General features: G+C 45.9%; 1 protein-coding gene and 1 long non-coding RNA gene across 9 annotated transcripts in view; one reads left to right on the top strand and one right to left on the bottom strand.

Annotated features, from left to right (window-relative positions):
- SSBP2 (single stranded DNA binding protein 2) overlaps window positions 1-21,383 on the top strand; it is a 1,952,970-nt gene that overhangs the window by 527,394 nt on the left and 1,404,193 nt on the right. The gene's annotated exons all lie outside the window — the stretch shown is intronic.
- On the bottom strand, window positions 5,097-5,562 carry LOC138511716 (uncharacterized). Its single transcript, XR_011280659.1, has 3 exons — window positions 5,479-5,562; window positions 5,282-5,367; window positions 5,097-5,167 (listed from the first exon to the last, which is right to left on the bottom strand). It is a non-coding gene; the product is annotated as an uncharacterized lncRNA (long non-coding RNA).

The raw sequence follows: 21,383 nt of genomic DNA, 5'->3' as shown, positions 1-21,383 counted from the left end.
AGCCTCGCCTGAGAATGAGATCTCTCCAATGGGCTCTCAGGACTCAGTGGTCCCAATTCTCAGGAAGGATGTCAGACCTCCTACAAATTTCGAGCAGAGTCTCACAGGACCTTCGGTTATGGCCTGCCAGGAGAACATTTTGAAAGGACAACCTATTTGGCAACCATGGCCGGAGATAACAGTAGTGACGGACGCCTAACTGATGAGGTGGAGAACCCATGCCAACGATTTGACAATCAGTGGTCGTTGGTCTCTATCGAAGTCCAAACTCCACATCGACCTTTTGAAACTCAGGGCAATCAGACTTGCGCTGAAGGCCTTTATGCCATCTGTACAGGGAAAGAATGTCCTGATAATGACAGACAACACAGTGGCCATGTACTACTTTAAACAAAAGAGGAGGTGTAAGGTCACTACCACTGTGCAGAGAGGCAATGCAGCTCTGTTACTGGGCAATACAAGAAGGGGTCTCCCTATTGGCAGTTAACCTAGCCGCAGTGGAGAACACCGCGGCAGTCGCTCTGAGCAGGCAGAGCACAGTCTCCCATGAGTGGGAACTAGCTCAGGAAGTCCTTCAAGAGATCTACACACTTTGGGGAAACCCTCAAATGGATCTGTTTGCAACCAGTGTCAACCGGAAGTGCGAACTGTTCTGCTCCAGGGAATTTCTCTCAAGAGGAGCTCTAGGAGACGGGTTTGTAGTGGACTGGGAGTTTCCACTCCGCTATGCATTTCCTCCAGTCCCCGTCATTCCTCATGTGATCAGGAGGTTGAGAAAATTTGGGAAATCCATGATCCTAATTGCTCCGGATTGGGCCAGGACGACGTAGTACCTGGACCTTCTGGACATGTCCATCTGCTCTCCAATACGTCTTCCACAAAGAGAGGACCTTCTCTCGCAAGAGGAGGGGCGGGTTCTCCATCCAGACATCAGGACGCTCAGCCTTGACGCATGGTTTCTGAGATAGAAGGATTGGGACCTCCCGGACGTCGTAATGGAGATTTTGCTTTCAGACAGATGGCCAGCAACTAAATCTTTGTACCGCTGCCGTTGGAATAAATTAGCTGGTGTAAGGATAAGAATGTTGATCCATTTACATGTAATACACCTATGGTGTTGTTGTTTTTATTACACCTAGCTAATCTGGGGCGCCAGATTGGTACCATTAAGGGATATCTGGCGGTGCTGTCTATATTTAAGCGCACTTGGTTCTTACTTTAAAATACCTCTTATAGTCAAATTTCTAAAAAGATTCACAAATGTTTATCCTCCAATCCCTTTTCAAGTCCCAATTTGGGATCTCAACTTGGTGTTTAAGTTCATGATGTGTGCTCCTTTCGAGCCTTTACACTCCTGTCCTTTGAGGCTACTTACCCTGAAAACCATCTTTTTAGTAGCTAATACATCTGCCCAAAGGGTGAGTGAACTTCAGGCTTTATCCCGCAATCCTCATAACACTATTTATTTATAAGGATAAGGTGGTGCTGAAGGTAAAACCCACCTTTCTACCTATCTCACACAAGATAACTTTACCATCATTTTATCCTCCTCCTCACCCTAGGAAGCAAGAGGAGAGGCTTCACAGGCTTGACACTAAACATGCACTAGAATGGCAAAGTTAAGACAGGATGACCAATTATTCGTCGGCTATTCGGGCCGCAAATTAGGAATTGCTATCGCTAAACAAACATTATCCAGATGGATTATATTGGCAATATCAGAATGCTACAGACTGAGGGGAGTACCAATAAAAGAAATGTGTGCGGCTACCACATGGTCATCTGTACATACCTTCACCAAGCATTAAAGTTTAGACGACTCCTCAGGTCAGGAAACAATTTTTGGTAAAGCAGTGTTGCATTCCGTGCACACACACCCATGAAAACCAATAAATTGTCATGTAAAATTCTGACTCCCTCCTCCAGTAAAACTAGAAACTGCTTTGGGAGTGTAGCAAAAGATAAGGAATACGTGGGAGGACACAATCCATTCGATGAACAAGTTACTTACCACTGGTAATGTTCTTTTGACTGGATGTTCTTCCCACATATTCCTTATCACCCCTCCCAACCTACCCCACAGTAGAATTTCCCTTGCGATTAGTCTGCGCTCTCTCAGGAGGAGTAATGGTCAGGTATGGGATATATCCTTCAGTCGTAAAAACGAAACTGAAGCCTACGGCCGCTGCGCACGCTATTTATACCTTCAGTGACGTAGCCATTGAGACGGAGGCCTCAGAGGGACATCGACGCACAGCGCTCTCTGCTGAGATTTTTGTTCCAAAGCAGCTACGCTGGATATTGGAAATATCAAAACATAAGGAATACGTGGGAGGAACATCCAGTCGAAAGAATGTTACCAGGAGTAAGTAACTTGTTCTTTTCTTGAGACCTATCCCACAACCCTTTTTGTATTAGTTGTGAGGTTTCGCAAAAGGTTTCTTTGTATAGGCCCTTTTTATTTTGACACAACGCCACTAGGACTACCTTCTTTTTAATTTGATGGTCAACGCTTGCTCCCATCTTAGATATAGGTTTAGATTAGACGTTTTTCCAACCTGTATACAGCATTCATTGTTCAGTAAACACGCTTGAACTGTGATCACTTGTCTGTCTTACTTGTTGCCACCATGAGTTCCTCACACCTCCCATTTAACTGAGTCAGCGGGCTTGTGGGGGGGGTAGTTATATTGTTTGCCTACGAATGGTAGACAATCACCACAGACCAGTGGGTATGGGATGAGTAGTTTGCAGAGTTCCTGATTTGCCCATAACATATACAGCCATCTCGAAAAATACCTGCTGCAATTCATACAGGCAGAAGTTGCCTCTTTCCTGCAAAAGATTGCCATAGAGGAGGCAAAGAAAGGGAATGTATATTCCACTTACTTGCTCCAATAAAAGAAAACTTTGCAGCTTGTGATAGAGCTACACCCAGCCAATGTGTTTGTCAAGCCTCCATAGTTCTGAATGACCACCCTACAAGATCATACTCCACTATTGAGCCAGGAATTCTTAATGACATCATTTGGGTTATATGTTTCATTGACCACACTAACCACACTGATTTTTACTACAACTTGTGTTGGTTGGACGACTTTTTTTTTATTTAATTGGGGTGTTCCCTGTACGCCAGCTCTCAGCCCTGCCCCCTACAAGCACACAAATCTACGACCAACAACAGGAGCCTATTTAGATGCCAGTGGGGTAAGTGGAGTCGGGGAAACCACAGAGAATGATTTCTGTGTTCCTAAAGCTCTGAAAAAGTATGTGCATTGCGCTGTCAGTTCAGTGCTTCCATTTGGGATGACATGGGCATCATGAGTATTCCCCAAGGTGCCCTCAGTGGTTGGAGCGCACTGGAAGAGGCAAGGGGTCAATGGCTAACCCTGTCTAGATGATTGGCTATTAACAGGTAGCTGTGTCTGACAGTGCCAAGAGCACAACCCAGTAATATTCAAGCTCTTATCACGATTGGGGTTCTCAATCAGTGAGTCAAAATCAAGTGTAAACACATTGAAAACAAAGACGTTGAAAGGGTAGAATTAGACCCATGAGAAGCACTGGCTTTCCTGTCCAAAGAAAGCATACACGCTTTTATGCAACAATTTCATTGCATCAACCATTGTACAAGGTCACAGTGACGAGACTGCTTGGAATGATGGCATTGTGCATTTAGTTGGTGCTGCATGCAAGAATGCATACGAGTGTCCCTCAGGAATGCCACAGCGCTCAGTGGTCATAAACAACTTTGATATATGATATGGCATTTGTAACGCGCCTATACACAAGTGTTTCAAGGCGCGATTGGTAAGATCTTGTGGTCTTAACAGAAAAGTTCCTCCAAGCATTCAAATGATGGAACAGAAACATGACCATGTGACCCTCATTTGCATAACTCCCATTTCAATTTAGCATTACAACCAAGTCCTCCGTGGCTTGCAAGGGAGTCCAATTATAGTCCAACATAGCACTGGGGACAATGACCCATGAGGAAATGTAGCTATTCGTAAATATGCTGGCGCTCATGGATGTTTGGACACCAGATAATGAAATGTGTCGGGAGTGTGCGCTGCCACTGTTACTAATATTGTAAACAAAACAGTCAGGAAACAGTGTTAAGTTACCTTGTTGAGTAATTGGTTTAATTTGTATTTTAGTTTTAAACTGCACTACTGTGTGGGTCTTATTGGTTGCCCAAACGTAATCAAAGAACAAAATAGATGGCATGTGGGTCTTATTGGGTGCCCAAACGAAAGCAAAGTACAAAAAGAACTCGTTCAAGTGTTAGTTACACTCCATTTAGAAGCCAACACGTGTTTCGACTCACTTGGGGCCTTTTCAAGGCTGGGCCTATTTAACAATAATCAAAATGTCTCAGCCAATTAATATGTATTCTCTGAGTTAGTTAATGTCCTCAGAAGTAACGGTTGATCTAGATTCATGAAGAACAATTCAGTGTCAGTTTTAGGCGAGGGGAGGAAGGGAGAAATGCAAGAGAAAAACAGCAACAAGATAAATCATAAGTTGAACACCATATATGATATTAATTTGTGTGCATTGATATTGATCTTGGCCCGGCATCAAAATAGTGGCCAGAGTATTATTAGACATCCAACACGTGATCATTTCCATATATGATATCCAATGGTCATAAGGTGTATTTCACATGCCATATTTCAAATTGGTCAATTCATACATTTAGTTTAAACAATCATAGAATTTAGTGTTTGAGACAAAGACGAGAATCAGAATATGGTCAAAGTCAAGAAGAAATGGAGAAGAAAAAAGGAAAACATAAAATTAGTTAAAGAAAAAATGCCGCCCGTCCATTGTTCTTAGTGTCACACAAATAAATAAATTGCAACCCGAGATGCACACCAATTCAAACTAATATCCGAGACACACTAGATAGTGTCCACTGTGTAGGCATGTTCCCCAATATGTACCAGTCTCCAGTGCTCAAAAAACCCAAAGGGGTTCTAATACGACATGCCACAAGGCCCTTCCACCTTAAATGCGTGCAATGCCCGAGATAGTGCAAGCAGGTTCCCTTTACTGCCCCAATAACTCATGCATGCTATAATGTTATTCACCCTTGTCTGATAGAATATGCTGGTCCCAAAGTCAGTCTTCTCACGATTGATTAGTACTTTTCCTCTATCATCTATGAGATAAAATCCAGTGAACAGAGAAATTTCATGGTGATATGGAAAATGAGCCTTGATGGTGGAAAATGGGAAATGGTATTGATGGTATAGAGATGATGTTCAATAATTACCTACTGCTGGCCAGTTGTAAGTGAAACCGTTCGAATTGTCCAAAAAGTATTTCCCAATTCTTGCAGGTTCACGGTGTTAATGTTCTCTAAGAAAAGTACGAAAGGAGCGTCACGGTGGATATTTACGATATAAAATCAAACCATAAGTTAAAAGATTCAAAGTAATTTTGGGGACTGAAAAATCGCCTGCAACTTACTTGCAATGAGTGGCTTTGTTGCCAGAAAAGATGCTGGGTGCTCCGTGTCATCTGTAATCCGAGCTGCCGGCAGTATGCACTGTGAAGTTCTACTGCGGCTTGTAATAATGTGATGTGACCAGGAACTTGCTGCTCATGTGATCGGGATTGCGCTAGAATCGCGCATTTCCGGGGTCACGTGAGCAATATGATTATCTGTATTTTTACCTGTAAACCAGCTAATACGTATTACTACTATTAGGCATACGTTCACGGATAATTGATACCACTATAATCTACATATTCTAAGTTGAAAAAATTGTTGAAGGAGCGGATCAAAAAATATGAATGGTAATTTAAACGCTTGGGTTACGAGAATGATCCCAAACTTAATGCTTGTACAAGTTGCTACCTGAGCATAAAATAAGGTTGCATGGCTATTAAAGTTATAAAATGGAGGTGATTATAACCTCGTAATTAAGTCAAGTTCCAGAGATGCTAAGAAAATGAATGCATTGGATTTTTTTTAATTGATTGCCAATTGGTGGAGTCTGGTTGTCACTGCCCACCTAGATACTCGGTGAAAATATACGTATATGTTCAGAAGAAGGCGTAAGTCAACTGTCCCTTAGGTTGTTTGGTGGAGACTGGCTGTCGCTTTCTAATAAACACACAAGTGTCTGATCGGGCAAATCTATAAGACAAAACTTCTTTTGTTGCGGCCAAAGTGTAGCTGTCAGTGGAAACCCTCAAAAAAAGGCCTGTATGTCTGTCTCATCTCAAAAGATAAATTTATAAACATATATTAGTCCTCACTTGTTTAAAATGAAAGAAGTGAATGACATAATATAATAATAAATTATAAACCAAATGCCATATTCGTGGTTTCGTTTAGAAAAATGTTTTGAAAAAATCAAAATGACTCGAATATAGAGAGACAGAAAGTAAAATAGAAAGTTATGTAATATAACTGATGACATATTGTTTGCTAAGTTTAAAGAAACGCACTCAATTTGTGATCCTGGTTTAGACCCAGTGTGGTAAATCTGAGTCTACAGATCATGCGTGCCTCTAGCTGCTGAAGGAAGCGCTGTCGATCTCCTCCTCTCACATGCCTGTGTGCCTGTTGAAGTCCCACAAACCGAATATCTTTGATGTCATCCATTTGATGCGTGTGAATAGCACTATAGCATGCATGAGTTATTGGGGCAGTAAAGGGAACCTGCTTGCACTATCTCGGGCATTGCAAGCATTTAAGGTGGAAGGGCCCTGTGGCATGTCTTATTAGAACACCTTTGGGTTTTTTGAGCACTGGAGACTGGTACATATTGGGGAACAAGCCTACACACGGGACACTATCTAGTGTGTCTCAGACATTAGTTTGAATTGGTGTGCATCTCGGGTTGCAATTTATTTATTTATTTGTCTGACACTAAGAACAATGGACGGACGGCATTTTTTTCTCTAATTTTTTGTTTTCCTTTTTCTTCTCCTTTTCTTCTTGCCTTTGTCCATATTCTGATTCTCGTCTTTGTTTACGTCTCAAACACTAAATTCTATGAATGTTTAAACTAAATGTATGAATTGACCAATTTGAAATATGGCATGTGAAATACACCTTATGACCATTGGATTTCATATATGGAAATGATAACGTGTTGGATGTCTAATAATACTCTGCCCACTATTTTGATGCTGGGCCAATATCAATATCAATGCACACAAATTAATATCATATATGGTGTTCATCTTCTGATTTATCTTGTTGCTGTTTTTCTCTTGCATTTCTCCCTTCCTCCCCTCGCCTAAAACCGACACTAAATTGTTCTTCATGAATCTAGATCAACCGTTAATTCTGAGGACATTAACTAACTCAGAGACTACGGGCCTCATTACACGGTAGGCGGTAAGGGTTTACCGGTACCAGAATTTTACCGGTACCAGTAAATCCTTACCGCCTTATTACGAGGTCCCTTTGTGGGTTGGGGAATTTAACGCCTGCTTTTTGCAGGCGTTAAAAACCAACCCGCAAAGGGACCAGGGAGGCGCTATTGCGCTATTGCGCAATTGCGGTACCGTAATTAGCGCCTTCCCCATTCCCATAGAGCCATATGGGGCAAAAATGGGAAGGGGGAATTACCGCTCCACCAACCTTGGAATAGGGCGGTAATTCCCCTTTCCACCATGGTGGTGCCGGTATTTTACCGGCATGGACCAAGGTGCTAGGTCCACCGCCTTCCTTGTAATGAGGCCCTACATGTTAATTGGCTGAGACATTTTGATTATTGTTAAATAGGCCCAGCCTTGAAAAGGATCCAAGTGGGTCGAAACAGGTGTTGGCTTCCAAATGGGCTGTAACTAACACTCGAACGAGTTGTTTTTGTACTTTGCTTTCGTTTGGTCAACCAATAAGACCCACACGGTAGTGCAGTTTAAAACTAAAATTCAAATTAAACCTATTACCCAACTTAACACTGTTTCCTGACTGTTTCCTTTGCAATATTAGTAACAGTGGCCGCGCACACTCCCTACACATTTCAATATCTGGTGTCCATATTGCTTTTGCAGTTTGGGATTAACCTGCAAGTGTTAGGAAGTGCAGCAGTCACCCCCCATAGGCACATAGACATCTCTATATATTCTAAAGTGCCCAGCACCTGGTAAAATCAATTTTTTTTCTTCGGCTCATGGATGTTTGCCTAGATTTACACACACACACCCTTCTTTTAAAGACTGACACCACAGCAGCAGTGTTCTACACCAACAAGCACAGTGTGGCACACTCCCTAGCTCCGCCCCAAGCTGCACTGCTAATTCTCTATTGGTATATTAAGAATAAAATATTCCTGCAATCCCAACATGTTCCAGGAACAGACAATTGCCTGGCAGACCTTCAGTGACCATGTGCTGCTGGTACACTAGTAGGAACTCAAAACAAATACACTGATGTATATTCACGATGTGGGGAAAACAAGCATAGATTTATATCCAAAATGTACACAATTCGCTTCCAGGTACTCGGATCCACAGTTATTTGGGAATGCACTCTACATTACACTGGTCAGGGATATTTGCTTGCACAACCCCTGCTCCCCACACTTTTCTAATACATACAGTGGCGCAGATGAGTGTAACTCTCATCCTAATCTTTTTAAAGTGTGCATATCTGGTGCCTACATGTCCATGTTACCACTGTTCTACGCGTGGTACCTAACCTGTTGACATAACACCAGCAATTAATATACCCAAACCCGCACAAAATTAATTCAGCAGTCTGGCTGCTCAGTTTATAGAATACACTTGCTTCAGATGTGAAGGCATTCGGAAAGAAGCACGGAAGTCTAACACACAAACATCCTACTTTGATAAATGGAAAACCTTTGTAATGTGGTGCAACACGTGCACAGTCAGTGTGGTAAATTGTACTGAAACACATTGTAAGGGTGCAGAAACGGGAGAATGACACACAGGTGGCATGCCTGCTGGCCTAAACTTTTATTAGTAATGAAAATAAAGAGGAAACCTAACTTTCCCTAACTCTAAGAGGGGTTTCCCTACCTCAACTAAAATAGTAAGAGTTCGATCTGAATGTCCGTGTAAATCAATAGTCACCGTCCTTTGTCAAAAAGCCTACTTCTGTGCCTTATACTTGTAACTAAACTAAAGAGGTAGTGTATCTCCAAGGTTCAGTATAATGACTCCCTTTTCTGGACTTTGGATTACAGTTCCTTTTGTTAGGTGGGATCTTTACCTAAGGGAATGAAAACCTTTCCAAGGCACAAACGGGTTGTAATGCCAAAAAGCAGTACAGTTCTCAATTCAAACTCAGAAGGTAAAGTTCCAGTTGAAACCTCAGCATGCTCTATTGTCCATGGTTGCTTCTTCACTTTTGGGTTTCTGGAGAATGATTCCCTACTCCAGGTATATTGTTCCTTGGTTTTTCACCACCAGGGGGAATGTCTCCCTTGCCTTTCTCAGGCTTTGTTTCACAGTTGAGAACACCAGGGGGAATTTCTCCCTTCGCCTGCCCTTTTTTAGGCTTTATTTCACAGTTCACAAAACCAGGCGAAATTACTTTCCCCCAAACCCCTCCCCTTCCCCCCCTGGCCTTTCTCAGGCTTTTTTAGTTTTGGCAGACCTGGTTCACTCTCCTGTCATGTGGTGTCAGGAAGAAGATGACTTTGGATGAGTCTTCTTTTTCCTTGTTTTGTTTTGGTGCGAGTCCCAGACCTGTATTTTTCTTGTCCTTGTCGTTTGGCAGACTTGGTTCACTCTCCTTCCAAGTTTTTCCATGAGGAAGAGGATGTTGGACCTGTGATTCCCCGCTATTTTGGTTCGTGTCCTCAACCCTGTTTTATTGTCTCTTTGTAGGACAAACTTGGTTCCCACTCTCACCAAGTACTGTGATGAAAAGGAGGGTATATCAATTAATTATACTCATACAGACTTTCTGGCTCCGTTGTTCCTCTGCCTGTGCCGGTTCCAATGCGTCACCTGTTTCCTTCTGAACTTGCCGGACTCTTGGCCTGTTCTTCCCGGGGTCTGGCTTCTTTATGGCTCCTTGCGTGGCATTCTCTGCATCTCTGTGCCCGTCTCCCCTCGGTCTCAGGCTCTGTTACCTTCTGGACGATGCAGGGTGCCACCCACGATTGTGCACCTCTGTCTTTCAGCCTTCCTTCTCCTGGACTCCGCCTGCACCACCGGGTATAGGAGCTCTGTGATACTGGGAGTGGAATTGTCCAGCTGACGTCTCCTTTGCATTTCTCGGGCTTCGCAGTTTCACATCCTGGTTGGCTGTTGCTCTCCCTCTTGTGATCATTTTATAGTTTTCATGACGGTTGAGAAGCCACGGCTATGTGAAATTCTATACCACTCTCTTAGTTTCACTCGTTAAGCTTCCAATGTTATTCCGCTTCCTCCATCCTTGTGAGGCCTTCCCCACCATGGGGATGGTACCGGAACCTTTGGCTACAAAAACCTGAGCTTCCCCTTTAAATTTAGCATAGCTCACGGGGGGCCCTCTGGCACCTCATCTCAGTCCCTTTTTCCACACAGTGTTGACCTGGCAGCTAGACGCAGAGACTTTTTAAACTTTACGCTTGCTCTGTTTTGTTTTTCAATAATTTTCGCCCTTCTTCGGTGCCTCGCCTCCTTCGGTGCATGTCGGCTGCAGGAGGATTCACGAGATGTGGGTCCTGCGACCACTCGTTCCTGGCCTCGGTCCCCCATGGACTCTGTGAGTGACTGTGGCCTGATCACCATTGGGACACGTGCACAGCTTGCAGATCTGTCACCGGGCATTGGGGAATCAGTTGTCACGTTGGAGGGAGATCTTCCACACTTCTCCTCCAGCTCACCTTAAAGACTTGGGGCCTGATCACGACTTCGGCGGTAACCCTTAAATCCTGCGGTGGCGCTAATACCGCCAGATTTATTGGTCCGCCGAATCAGGGCTTCGGCGGATTTCGCCCCAGCTCTTAGCTGGGGGGAAATCTGCCGAAAATTCACGCTATGACCGCCGGCGGGAAATCCGCCGGCGGTAAGAGTGCGAAAATTCCCCATGGAGCCCAATGGGGAATGGGGCATTCCCGAATTGGCTCAATGGGGAATGGGAAATTACTTTACCGCCAAACTCGTGATCCAGCGCTATTAGTGCCAGGGAGTTCGGCGGTAGGGCTATTACCACCAGCGGTAATACCGCTGGCGGTAACGGCCAAGTCATGATCAGGCCCTTACTCTCCAGGACCCTCTGTCAAGACAAGGTAGGCCCTTTGTTTAGTAAGGCTCCTCAGCACGGAGACTCCTTCCCAGGGGTTCCTTCAGGCAAGGGTTCCTTGGATTCAGGTTCTGGCAGGCTCAGGCTTCTGGCATTCTGTGGGCAGATCCGAGGCCATCAAGGCTACCGGCTCCCAAGATGAGAGGCTTAGGGGCCCTACCGGGCGGTCCTCAGAGAAGCAATCCAGTTTATCCTCCTTATCGACCCCAAGGGGCAAAGGATTGCTGTGTTCTACCTCCAAAAGTCAGTCCTTAGCACAATCCAGCACGACTACCTGCACGAGATTGTGGGTCAGGGTGCTTCGACTACTAGCCCTCCCGGCCTAGGGCTAAGCGCCTACCAGAGTGATCTCTGAGGTTGACGCGTCTGTTTCAGGTTCATGGCGTGTCCTCCCATATCTGAGCCAGCACGTGGCTATAGGCCTTCACGCCCTCCCGACCAGGGTGTGGTGCACTGCCCCAAGATGGCAGTTAAGCATGTGGCAGGACCTGCTAGGCCAGCGGCTATCTTGGATTCGACGCGGGGCCCGCCCGTGCTCTCATTGAATGGGCCTTGTAAGAAGGTCCCAGTCCCCTTCCCTCTGGAACCAGTGTCGGACAGTATGGTACAGGTGGCTGGTCTCCTCAGGGATACATCTACCCATCACAGCCTTATGGCTACACGCCTCATGTGCCTCAGTGCTTCGATCAGCAGCAGAGACCCAGTGCTTCAGAGGGCCTAACCCCTAGGGACCTGGCAGCTTGCAAGGACTGCTTCTTCAAGCACTTCGTCCTCCTCATGCGTTCCTCCCAGATGACAAAGCACCTGAAGGACATAGTGAAGGAGGTGATCCCAGTGGTTGTGTCTCCCTGGCCTCCTCCTATGGGCCCTCTGCCTGTTCCTCCAGTGCTACCAGTGTCTGTCCCTCACCCGCTCCATGCCTTGCTGGTTATCCAGAACCCTTGTACCTCCTGTACCATCAACGCCTCCCCCTCAACAACCATTGGTCCTGTCTTCACGTCCGGACCAATGGGGGACCCCGCCGGTGACCTTTGTTGCAGGGTCCGGGCTCCCCTCCGTCTGTAAAGAAAGGGGCAGACAATGATGGCAATGAAGACGATGACGCTCTGGACAGTGAACCCTCGCCATCTGTTAAGGCCTTTCATGACCGCCTTCAGGGCCTTGCAGAGTTCTTGGGGGTCCTCCTGTCGGAGGAAGCCCCCCAGGAATCAGGAGTGCTAGCAGAGGTTTTGGGCAAATGCACCACAAGCGGTTCTGGCATTCCGCTCCAGGAAAATGTCCTGCTGGTGGCGAGAAAGGTCTGGGAGAAGCCCAGGGCCAACACCCTGATGAACAAGAAGGTGGACAGCAGGTTCAGGCTGACGGATCGGGAGCCAGTCCTCCTGGCCTCCCACCCTCAGCCCCACTCTTCAGTGGAGGCCATGGCCTCACTCTCGTCTAAACTATTGTCCTCGTATTCCTCCTCGGGAGCCTTTTCCAGTTGTCTGTCCAAAGAGGACAAGGCCGTTGAATCTTTGGGCAAATGATGCTATGCCCTATCAGGGCTGCATTTGTGGCAGGCCAATGCTGACACCCTTTTAGCTGCGGCTAACCAGAAGCTGTAGCGGGAGCTTAGGGATTTTCTACCTGACCTCCCTCTGGAGAGGCAAGCCTCCTTCAAGGCCGGCCTGGCGGTTGCCCGGGCCGTTGCGCAGGACCTCATGGAGTCTTCGGTCTTTCACATCGACACAGCAGGCAGAGGGCTGTGCCCAGGGATCGAGATGAGAAGGACAGTATGGATGCACCCCACTAGGTTTTCATCGGATGTGCCTGATAGGTCGCCAAGCAACAGGAGGAAGCAGCAGAGTAATTTCCATGGTTTTTTTTTCCTGCTCCCCCTCCTCTGCTTCTGCCTCAGACTCCAAAAAGCAGTGACGTCATTGTCAGGAAACGCAGCTCCCCTGTACGTGGCTGGCTGGCGCCCTTCTAGGACAGCTGGAAGCGTTGTTTTGAGAGCCCTTGGATCCTTTCTTTAATCTCAGTGGGCTTCAGTCTTCCTCTTCCTTTTCCTCTATCATCCTCTCCTCCTCTACGTCATATAGGATCCCTAGCCCTATTACGCAAGATCCTGTCTTCTCTTCTGGAGATGCAGGTGGTGGAACCGGTTCCTCAGTCAGACAGGGGCTCCGGCTTCTAATCCAGTATTATTGTGGTACCCAAGAACAATCAGGCCTGCCTAAGGGTAGTCCTGGACCTGTCATTCCTCAACTTGTCTTTACCGCTCAAACCCTTCAAGATGATTACTCCTCCGCACATAGCCAAATCTCTGTGCGCAGGGGACTGGATGTGTTCCCTAGACCTCTAGAATGCATACCTGCATGTCCCCATTTATCAGTCGCATCGGACGTCTCTGCATTTCACGATTGTCGTACCACTTTCAGTGCAAGGTGCTGCCCTTCAGCCTCAATTTGGCCACTCGCGTGTTCACAAAACTAATTAATGCGGTGGCGGGTCTCCTCAGCCTGGAGGGCCATCACTTATACCCTTATCTGGATGACTGGCTAGTCGGGGCCAGAACTCCTGGTTTCATCACCTTCTGGAACTGATGGCATTTTGCGTGCTCACAGTCCAGCGTGCCCGCATCAAGATGAGGCGCTTTCAGCTCCACCTGGTGGCCAATTGGGTCCAGCAGACGGGGGTCCCAGTCAGACAGGATCCCAATCCCCTCGCTCCTCATCCCGGATCTTTGCTGGTGGCTGATGGATGCAATGTGGCAGTGGGAGCTCCCCTGACCCAACCAGAGCCCACTCTGGTGGTGACGATGGATTCCTCCCTGTCAGGCTGAGGGGCTACTCTGGAGGGCTACTCCATTCATCGCCCATGGTCCAGGGAGGAGGCCTTCCTGCATATCAATCTGCTTGAGCTCAGGCAGGTGGCCCTGGCACTCAAGGCTTTTCTGCCTCTCATAAGGGACACTGTGGTTCTGGTCAGGACAGACAGTCGCGACCGACAACTCCATGACAATGTTTTACCTGAACAAGCAGGGTGGCACCTGTTCGAAATCTCGCCCCCCCCTCCCCTGTGCATGGAGGCTTTGGTGATCTGGGAATGGACCCTTACGCTAGGTATTCCGATTTCAGTGGTCCAGCTCCCGGGGACCAACTGCTTGGGGTTCAACACCTACAAGTGGGAGTTATACATAAACCTCTTGTTGCCCCTGTTCCCGAGATGGGGGTTTCCGGATCTGGTCTTGTTCACATCGCCTCTGAATTCCAAGTGCCCCCGCTTTGCCACTTGGGTAGGCCGGGGTCAGGGATTTCAGAGGGACAAGTTCCAGTTCTTCTGGCACAGCCGCAGGTGCTATGAATTTCCTCCTCCACCGTTGCTACAGCAGACCATCTGCAAGTTCCGGACTTCGGTGGGCTGCAGCCTCATCCTGATTGCCCGCACTGGCCGTCAAGGGTGTGGCTTTCAGACCTACTTCAGTTTGCTCCCAGGGGCCTGTCCATCTTCCGTTCCCCAGCAGGGGCTACCTGAAACAGCGGGCGGGGCAGTGGAGCACCCAGACTCGAGCTGGCTCTTGTGGCCTGGTTCCTGACCAGCTGAGACTGCAGCATGCTCAATTTTCAGATGACAACTGGGGCACCATACAGGAGGCCGTCTACTCGATCCCAGTATAAAAGCAAGTTGACCACATTTTGCCATTGGGCTTGCGAGAAGGGGCTGGACCCCATCACCTGCTCCCTGAACGATGTGCTGGCCTTCTATGCGCATTTGACTCATTCTGGCATTCAGGTAGATACCTGCTGCACCTAGTTGGCGGCCATTGGGACCTACAAGAGTTCCCTGGAGTATGTTTTTCAGCAGCCAACCGATTGGTTAAGGCCCACATCAAGGGGTTGTCCAGACTTTTTTCCCTGGTGCACACGCTTCATCCGGTCTGGGACCTCAATGTGGTTCTTACGGCCTTGCAGCACAAGCCCTTTGAACCGATGACCTCGGTGGAGATCCGGCTGGTGACAGTAAAGACAGTTCTATTGGAGGCGCTCACATCTGCGTGCAGCGAGATGCAGGCGTTGTCATCGTGCAAATCATTCACCATGTTTCATAACGGCAAGGTCATTTTACACACTCATCCAAGGTTTCTGCCAAAGGTGGTATCTGCATTCCATTTGAACCAGAAAATCTGCCTGATGGTGCTCTTCCCGAACCCACAGTCGGAGGCAGAATTGGCTTTGCATTCCTTAGACCTCAAGAGAGTCCTCAAGTTCTATTTCTCTCTGACAAAATCCTTCAGGAAGTCTGAGGCATTGTTCATCACGTCCTGGGGCACGTCTCCCGGCACCCAGGCTTCCAAAGCTTCCATTGCCCGTTGGATGGTTCAGGCCATTTCCGAATTGTACACGCCCATGGGCAAATCAGTTCCTGAGGGGATTCATGCCCCTCAGGAACAGGACAGAGCTAAGACCACGGCTGTCGCATTTCAGAGGCATGCTTCTTGGAATGTCATCAGCAAGGCAGCTACTTGGGCCACTCTGTCAGCCTTCTGTAAGCACTATTCCTTGGATACCAGCCCCAGGCGTGATGCAGAATTTGGTCAGGTGGTTCTGAAGAACCTTTGTGCTTCGTCCTAGTTATGATGCAGGTTGCCACAGCTCCACCCTATGCTCTTGTTCGGTGGAATCGCCTACAATGATGGAGGAAAGGGACATATGATTATTTATTTAAAGTTACTCACTGTAGTAACTAGAGTACTCGTAGTCCATAGTCCCCTTTCCTTCATACATCCCACTGAACTTCCCCCGCTTGTATGCCAAGGGGTAATATATTCAGTGTAGCCAGGTATTTAAGCTTCCGATGTGTTAAAAGGGTACTGAGGTGGAGGTGAAGTGCTGGAGGGTGGGGCCTTGGAGGTGTGGGGGTTGGCGTTTCCACATGCAGTGTCATTCCCCTGCGCGCTATGCTAAATTTAAAGGGGAAGCTCAATTTTGTTGCTGCCAAACGTGGGGGGATGCCCCACAAGGATGGAGAAAAGGGGGACTATGGACTATGAGTACTCCAGTCACTACAGTGAGTCACTTTAATTTCTTGGTATATTTTCACTCTTCTTCATCCCAGTAGTTGTTAGAAGAGTAAGGTCCTCTGCCTTACAACAGTACATGGTTTTAGTCAAGGAGTTATTAGATGGAAAAGAGGCTAGGGTATATGAAGGTGTGAGGGTACTATTGGGGCCATACAGTAGATGGTCATCTTTGTCCCAAGAGGGGGAGTATTTCCCCATGAGATCCTCCCGCTGAGTACCACCCCCACAGGGACTATCGGTTAGCGTCCTCACCACCCTGCCCCCCTCCCTGGGAGAAGTGACTACATTCATCACAACACACATAATGAAATATTTTCTTTACTTATTGGACAGTGACCTAGTATTTACAACTCTACGGAAGTCCACTTGGCGTTAGCAGCATACACCTCTTTGCAACACAAGGTCATATGGGGGGAAGTGGCAATTCTGAACGCTGCAAAGGAAGAGGTAAAAAGGATATTCACACCAGTCTCAAATTCCAGCACTTTGGTGGTATCTAAATGCAGTCTTATATATGCTTGATTCCTATGACCATTTAGGCCTATTCCTAGCTCTCTTAAATATGTTAGCTTTAAAATTGCCTTTCTTGTCTCAGTAGCCTCCATAATATTGAGTGAATTGTAAGCACTTTCGGTTGACAGACCATTTGAGGCCTTAAAGACAAAGTGGTGATTTGCAATCTTCCACACTTCGATCTGAAGTTTATTTCAAAACTGTACATATGTCTAATGTATGCCGATCAGTAATGTTTTATATAAATTGAACACAAGACACATGCAAAACAAGACAGATTTTCGTATAGTTTACTGGAGGGCAAGGGGGTTTCTCAAGTAGCAAAGCATGTGCTTACTTTGCGGATAGTATTTTTCCTTCAAGAGTGCTGTGCTCTTGGACATAAACCATTGCCTGCTGCGTCAATGCCACATTCAAGATGTGTAACATGGAAATAACTTGCATTCCTAGCTAATGTTCCCCTGGCTACGCTATGTACAGAGGAAAATTTCTGCTATTTTCACCAAACAATACTGTATAGATACAGAGACCGCAAAACAAGGGAGATGAGCAATAGTATGCCATTTATTTGCAACTGTACCAACCGCAGACCCATCATCAGAGGCCAGTGCTACTTGCTAATCTATGCATAGTATGCAATTCTAAGCCGGTTCATGAGTGCTAGAAGACAAACTTTACCTATCGGTTGTAGACTTTCTGCAACTGGTATCATAGAATTGCATGTGTCCCTTGCATTCTCCTGTGGGATAAGGGGGAGCTCAATATGTGTGCCTGTAGCTTGTGTAACTTAGAACTCCACAGCACTTACCCCCTCTTCCTTCTTCCTTTTTGCACTTGCACTTTCTAAATACTCACAAGGCATAGTAGGTTTGCCGCCCCCTCTTCCCCTCTGTTCATAATATTGTGTTGTAATTGTATTTCCCACCCTCCCTCCCTCCATCCCTCTCTCCCTGCCCTGTGGCCACTTTGAAACAGTATATTCTTATTGTATCAATGCCTAACAAGCAAACAATAAAATTAAAATAAACTCAATTCTGTTCGATTTATTTTAAAACCTATATTTTACTGTTTTTGCTGATTTTCTGTTGTTACATGCAGTGCTTTCTTCCTCGGACGTGATTGTATACGCCTTTCATCTCACTATTACATACAGATAGAAAAATAATCAAACTGTGGGCATCCACTCGGAGTACCGTGGGCACCATTACATGTAGCCTAAAACTGAAACACCCTGTGGATCCTTACCTTTTAACGTTGCATTGAACAACTTGTAATACTCCAGACCAACCACTAGATAGGGGACTCTTCATAACAAATGATTCTACACTGATGCACACCCCAGAAAGACTATTGCCAGTAATTATTATTGGTTTTGTATAATGGTCTACATAGAGAAAGTTAAATGTATAATCTTTCAGTAGTATCAGAATTCCAAAGCTTTTCAAAGATGCACATAGCTGTTAGTTTCTGCATGGGCCATATCCAATAGTCTGGTTTTATTAATCATGGTATACTAGTTATAGCACCCCTAACAAGGAATTCCCAAGATCCTGATTATAGACGAAACTAATTTCACTTGGCACTCTGAACAGTCCGATCTGGGGTTTGAATGCCTGCAGACAAAAGGCCCCTAACAGTGTTAATTGCCATGTGTAGGCATTTCATCACAACTAATAACCTTATCCCCACAGTTGAATTGAAGATTGCTCGTATGTTTCCTTTAATAACAAAAAAGCAACAAACTAGCCATCTTTGTTTCAAGTACACAGTCATCTGAAATATTCTGGTCTACCCCCTGAGAAATTGAACCACAGGGTTCACATTTCTAAAAGTGTGTGTGCATACCTTGTTTGCATATCTGTGCCCTAAAACCCACAGGGTTAATTGATTGGAGATCAGGATCAACTACCTGCCATCTTTTCTGACTCTTAATGGTCTTGTCTCAAAACATAGCAGTGGATTCCTAGGTAGGGGGTTGATAGGCTGGTCATACGAATACATATTCTTGCTATACACTGAATGGACTGTTCACTCTGTGAGAGCAATCCTTGCATGCATTATTGTACTTCACAGTTCCTTAGGAGAGGGCTCAATTCCACCAGTTCCCTGTCAAGAGATGGATCATTGCATCAGTTCTTTTATTCTTACTGTAATATCTTATGTTCTTGTATCTTAACATAATAAACCACAATTAAGAAACCATATTGGGGCTAAAAACTGAAAAATTGGGAGCTACTGAAGTAATCATCAACAAATATAACCTCCGGACATTTTCATTTTCAGTTTATATCTATTGTTCTAAAGAGGGAGAGGAGAGAAATAAAATCAATACTATAGGCCTCTTATAAGCAAAATATACAGGAGCCTGCTTCCTTCAGACCCTGCAGCCTCACCATCTCCTGGTTCAAGCCTCTGCTGCGACTATCCAGAGGAGGGCCTCGCACCAACTTTAAAAGCAACCCCCCAGCCCCAAGCAACCAACCTAAATCTCAACAGTCAGTCTGTTCAATCTCCTTTTACATCCCTGACAGCATCCAGAACAAAGTGGGTGGCAGCCTCTTGTGTGAAAATAATCCTCTTGCCATTGAAATCCACCTTTACATCACTGGGTATCTGAACGTGACTAGTAGAGAATTCCTCTATACCGGGTTTTTGGGATAAGGTCAGATGACAACAAGAACGATAGGCTCTAAATCACACCTCTTAATGCCTGAATGTATCTTTTTATTTTTAATGTATTGTGCCAGTAGATCGTAGCACCACCAGCCTTGTGCTTCTCATCAGCCAAGGTCTGCACTCTTGCAGTCTGTACATCCAAGTTACTACAAAAATCACGGCACCCCTTTGAACCTCCCAAAGGGTCTGTTTGATGAACCTCAGCTTAAGGAACAGCTTGATCGTTACAAGGCAGTCCCTATATTTGCACGAGAGCTCCTGTCTTTATGTCAAGCATTTCTATACAGTAGTCCAGCCTTAAAACGCTGTTGGCTGCACTTTGCTGAAAGTCCTCATTGGCATCCAAAGTGTTTTTCAACACTGGTTGCCTTTCATACTAGAACTATATGCCTACTTTCTTGTCTGCCCAAAGATTTCTCTGTTCGCTGAACGAGCCCTGCAGCCTCAAATGCATTTTTATCACCTCAAACCTCCTTCTCTATGTTGCCCTTCTTAAAATGTCCACATGAAAATCTTTCAGCGACTTAAGCAGTGCTTGTTACATACTCATACATATTTCACCTAAAGGGAGTCCTCTACAGCTTGTTCAATTGTCCCCCTCCTGAAAATATTACCTACAAAAAAATCATCACTACCGTCCTTTTGCCTTCGTCTTGCAATGATTGTGACATTTACAATATGGCCGCCTAGTAAGGTATTCAGGAATCTGTGCACCTCAACAGTTTTATCAAACCTAAACTGCAGATTACATGTATGGGTCATGCCAGTTCCTTCGGGAGATTGTCAGTCTGCCTCTTTGATCCATGGTAACCCCAGCTTCATGAGTGAAACATGTCCAACATAGCTGTCACCAGAGGGAAAAATAAGTATCCCAACATCCAGTTCACCTGGTGCTATGATTCATTTATCATGGTTCCGATTATATTGATTGTTCATCTTATCTGGACCAGCCAGGACATTTGCCCTGTCCCTCTCTGCTCTACCATGGCCTACAATGCTGTGAGCTCATCAGCACAAATGCAAGGGTTTGCTAGTGGGACTCCACAAATGCAATGAATGTGGTGTGGAAGCAATAGCTCAACTCTCCCCCCTTTCCATTGACTTTTCCTTCACAGACTCTGGTTATAGGGCCACCAGGAGAGGTGAAAGCATTTTCAGTTCTGGTATGCCCCTCCCTTAAAGACTGCGTCTTTGATTTGAGGAAGACTTTGAAGGGAGGCAGTGATATAATGGAAATATTTCTACATACGTAATGTTGTGGTGTTTACTTGCATAGCTCATGCCACATTAAGGGTGCTTAAAGTAACTGAAGCAGAAGAGAGGGAAGGCATGTGTAGTTATAATGGAGCTGGTGTGATTTTATGCTATGTTAGATTATGTAGGTTGCTCGTAAAGCACACTATGACCTTGAATAATCTTCTAGGTCAGTCTGTCTGTTGGAATACCCTAAAAACAGAGTGGAGCCTTATGGAAGAACATTACTCCGCATGGAACAGAATGGCACGTGTAGAGTGACTGATCACAATGTCTCGAACTGTGCAAGTCATTTGCAGTTTTCCTGGCAGTGTTTATTGTAATTTTATATTTGTTAGCCTGATCCCGAATAACTGCTGGCCCATTTTCGATCAAGGTTTATTGGGGTATGAAGGCACCACTGTTTCAGTAAGTGATTTGGATCAGGCGGTTCGAGGGGATTGGGTCCGCTGACGTATTCCATATCTATGACGGGTAATGTCCACAGCTGTGCTGCTTCGGAAACTCTTTGGCGTCTGCATCCTGCGTCGATGATGTCGATGCGGCGTCCCCGAGAACCTCCTCCGACGGCCGACGTCACTCGATGTGATAAGTAGGACGCACGACGCCCATAGCCTCAGTTCCGTTTTTTCCGCGAACGTGTTC

This window comes from Ambystoma mexicanum, chromosome 6p (genome assembly GCF_040938575.1).
Source record: "Ambystoma mexicanum isolate Mex_15411 chromosome 6p, UKY_AmexF1_1, whole genome shotgun sequence".
In the NCBI taxonomy this organism is placed as follows: domain Eukaryota; kingdom Metazoa; phylum Chordata; class Amphibia; order Caudata; family Ambystomatidae; genus Ambystoma; species Ambystoma mexicanum.
Note: the sequence above shows the minus strand (reverse complement) of the source record. Positions and strands in the feature narration are given on the sequence as shown.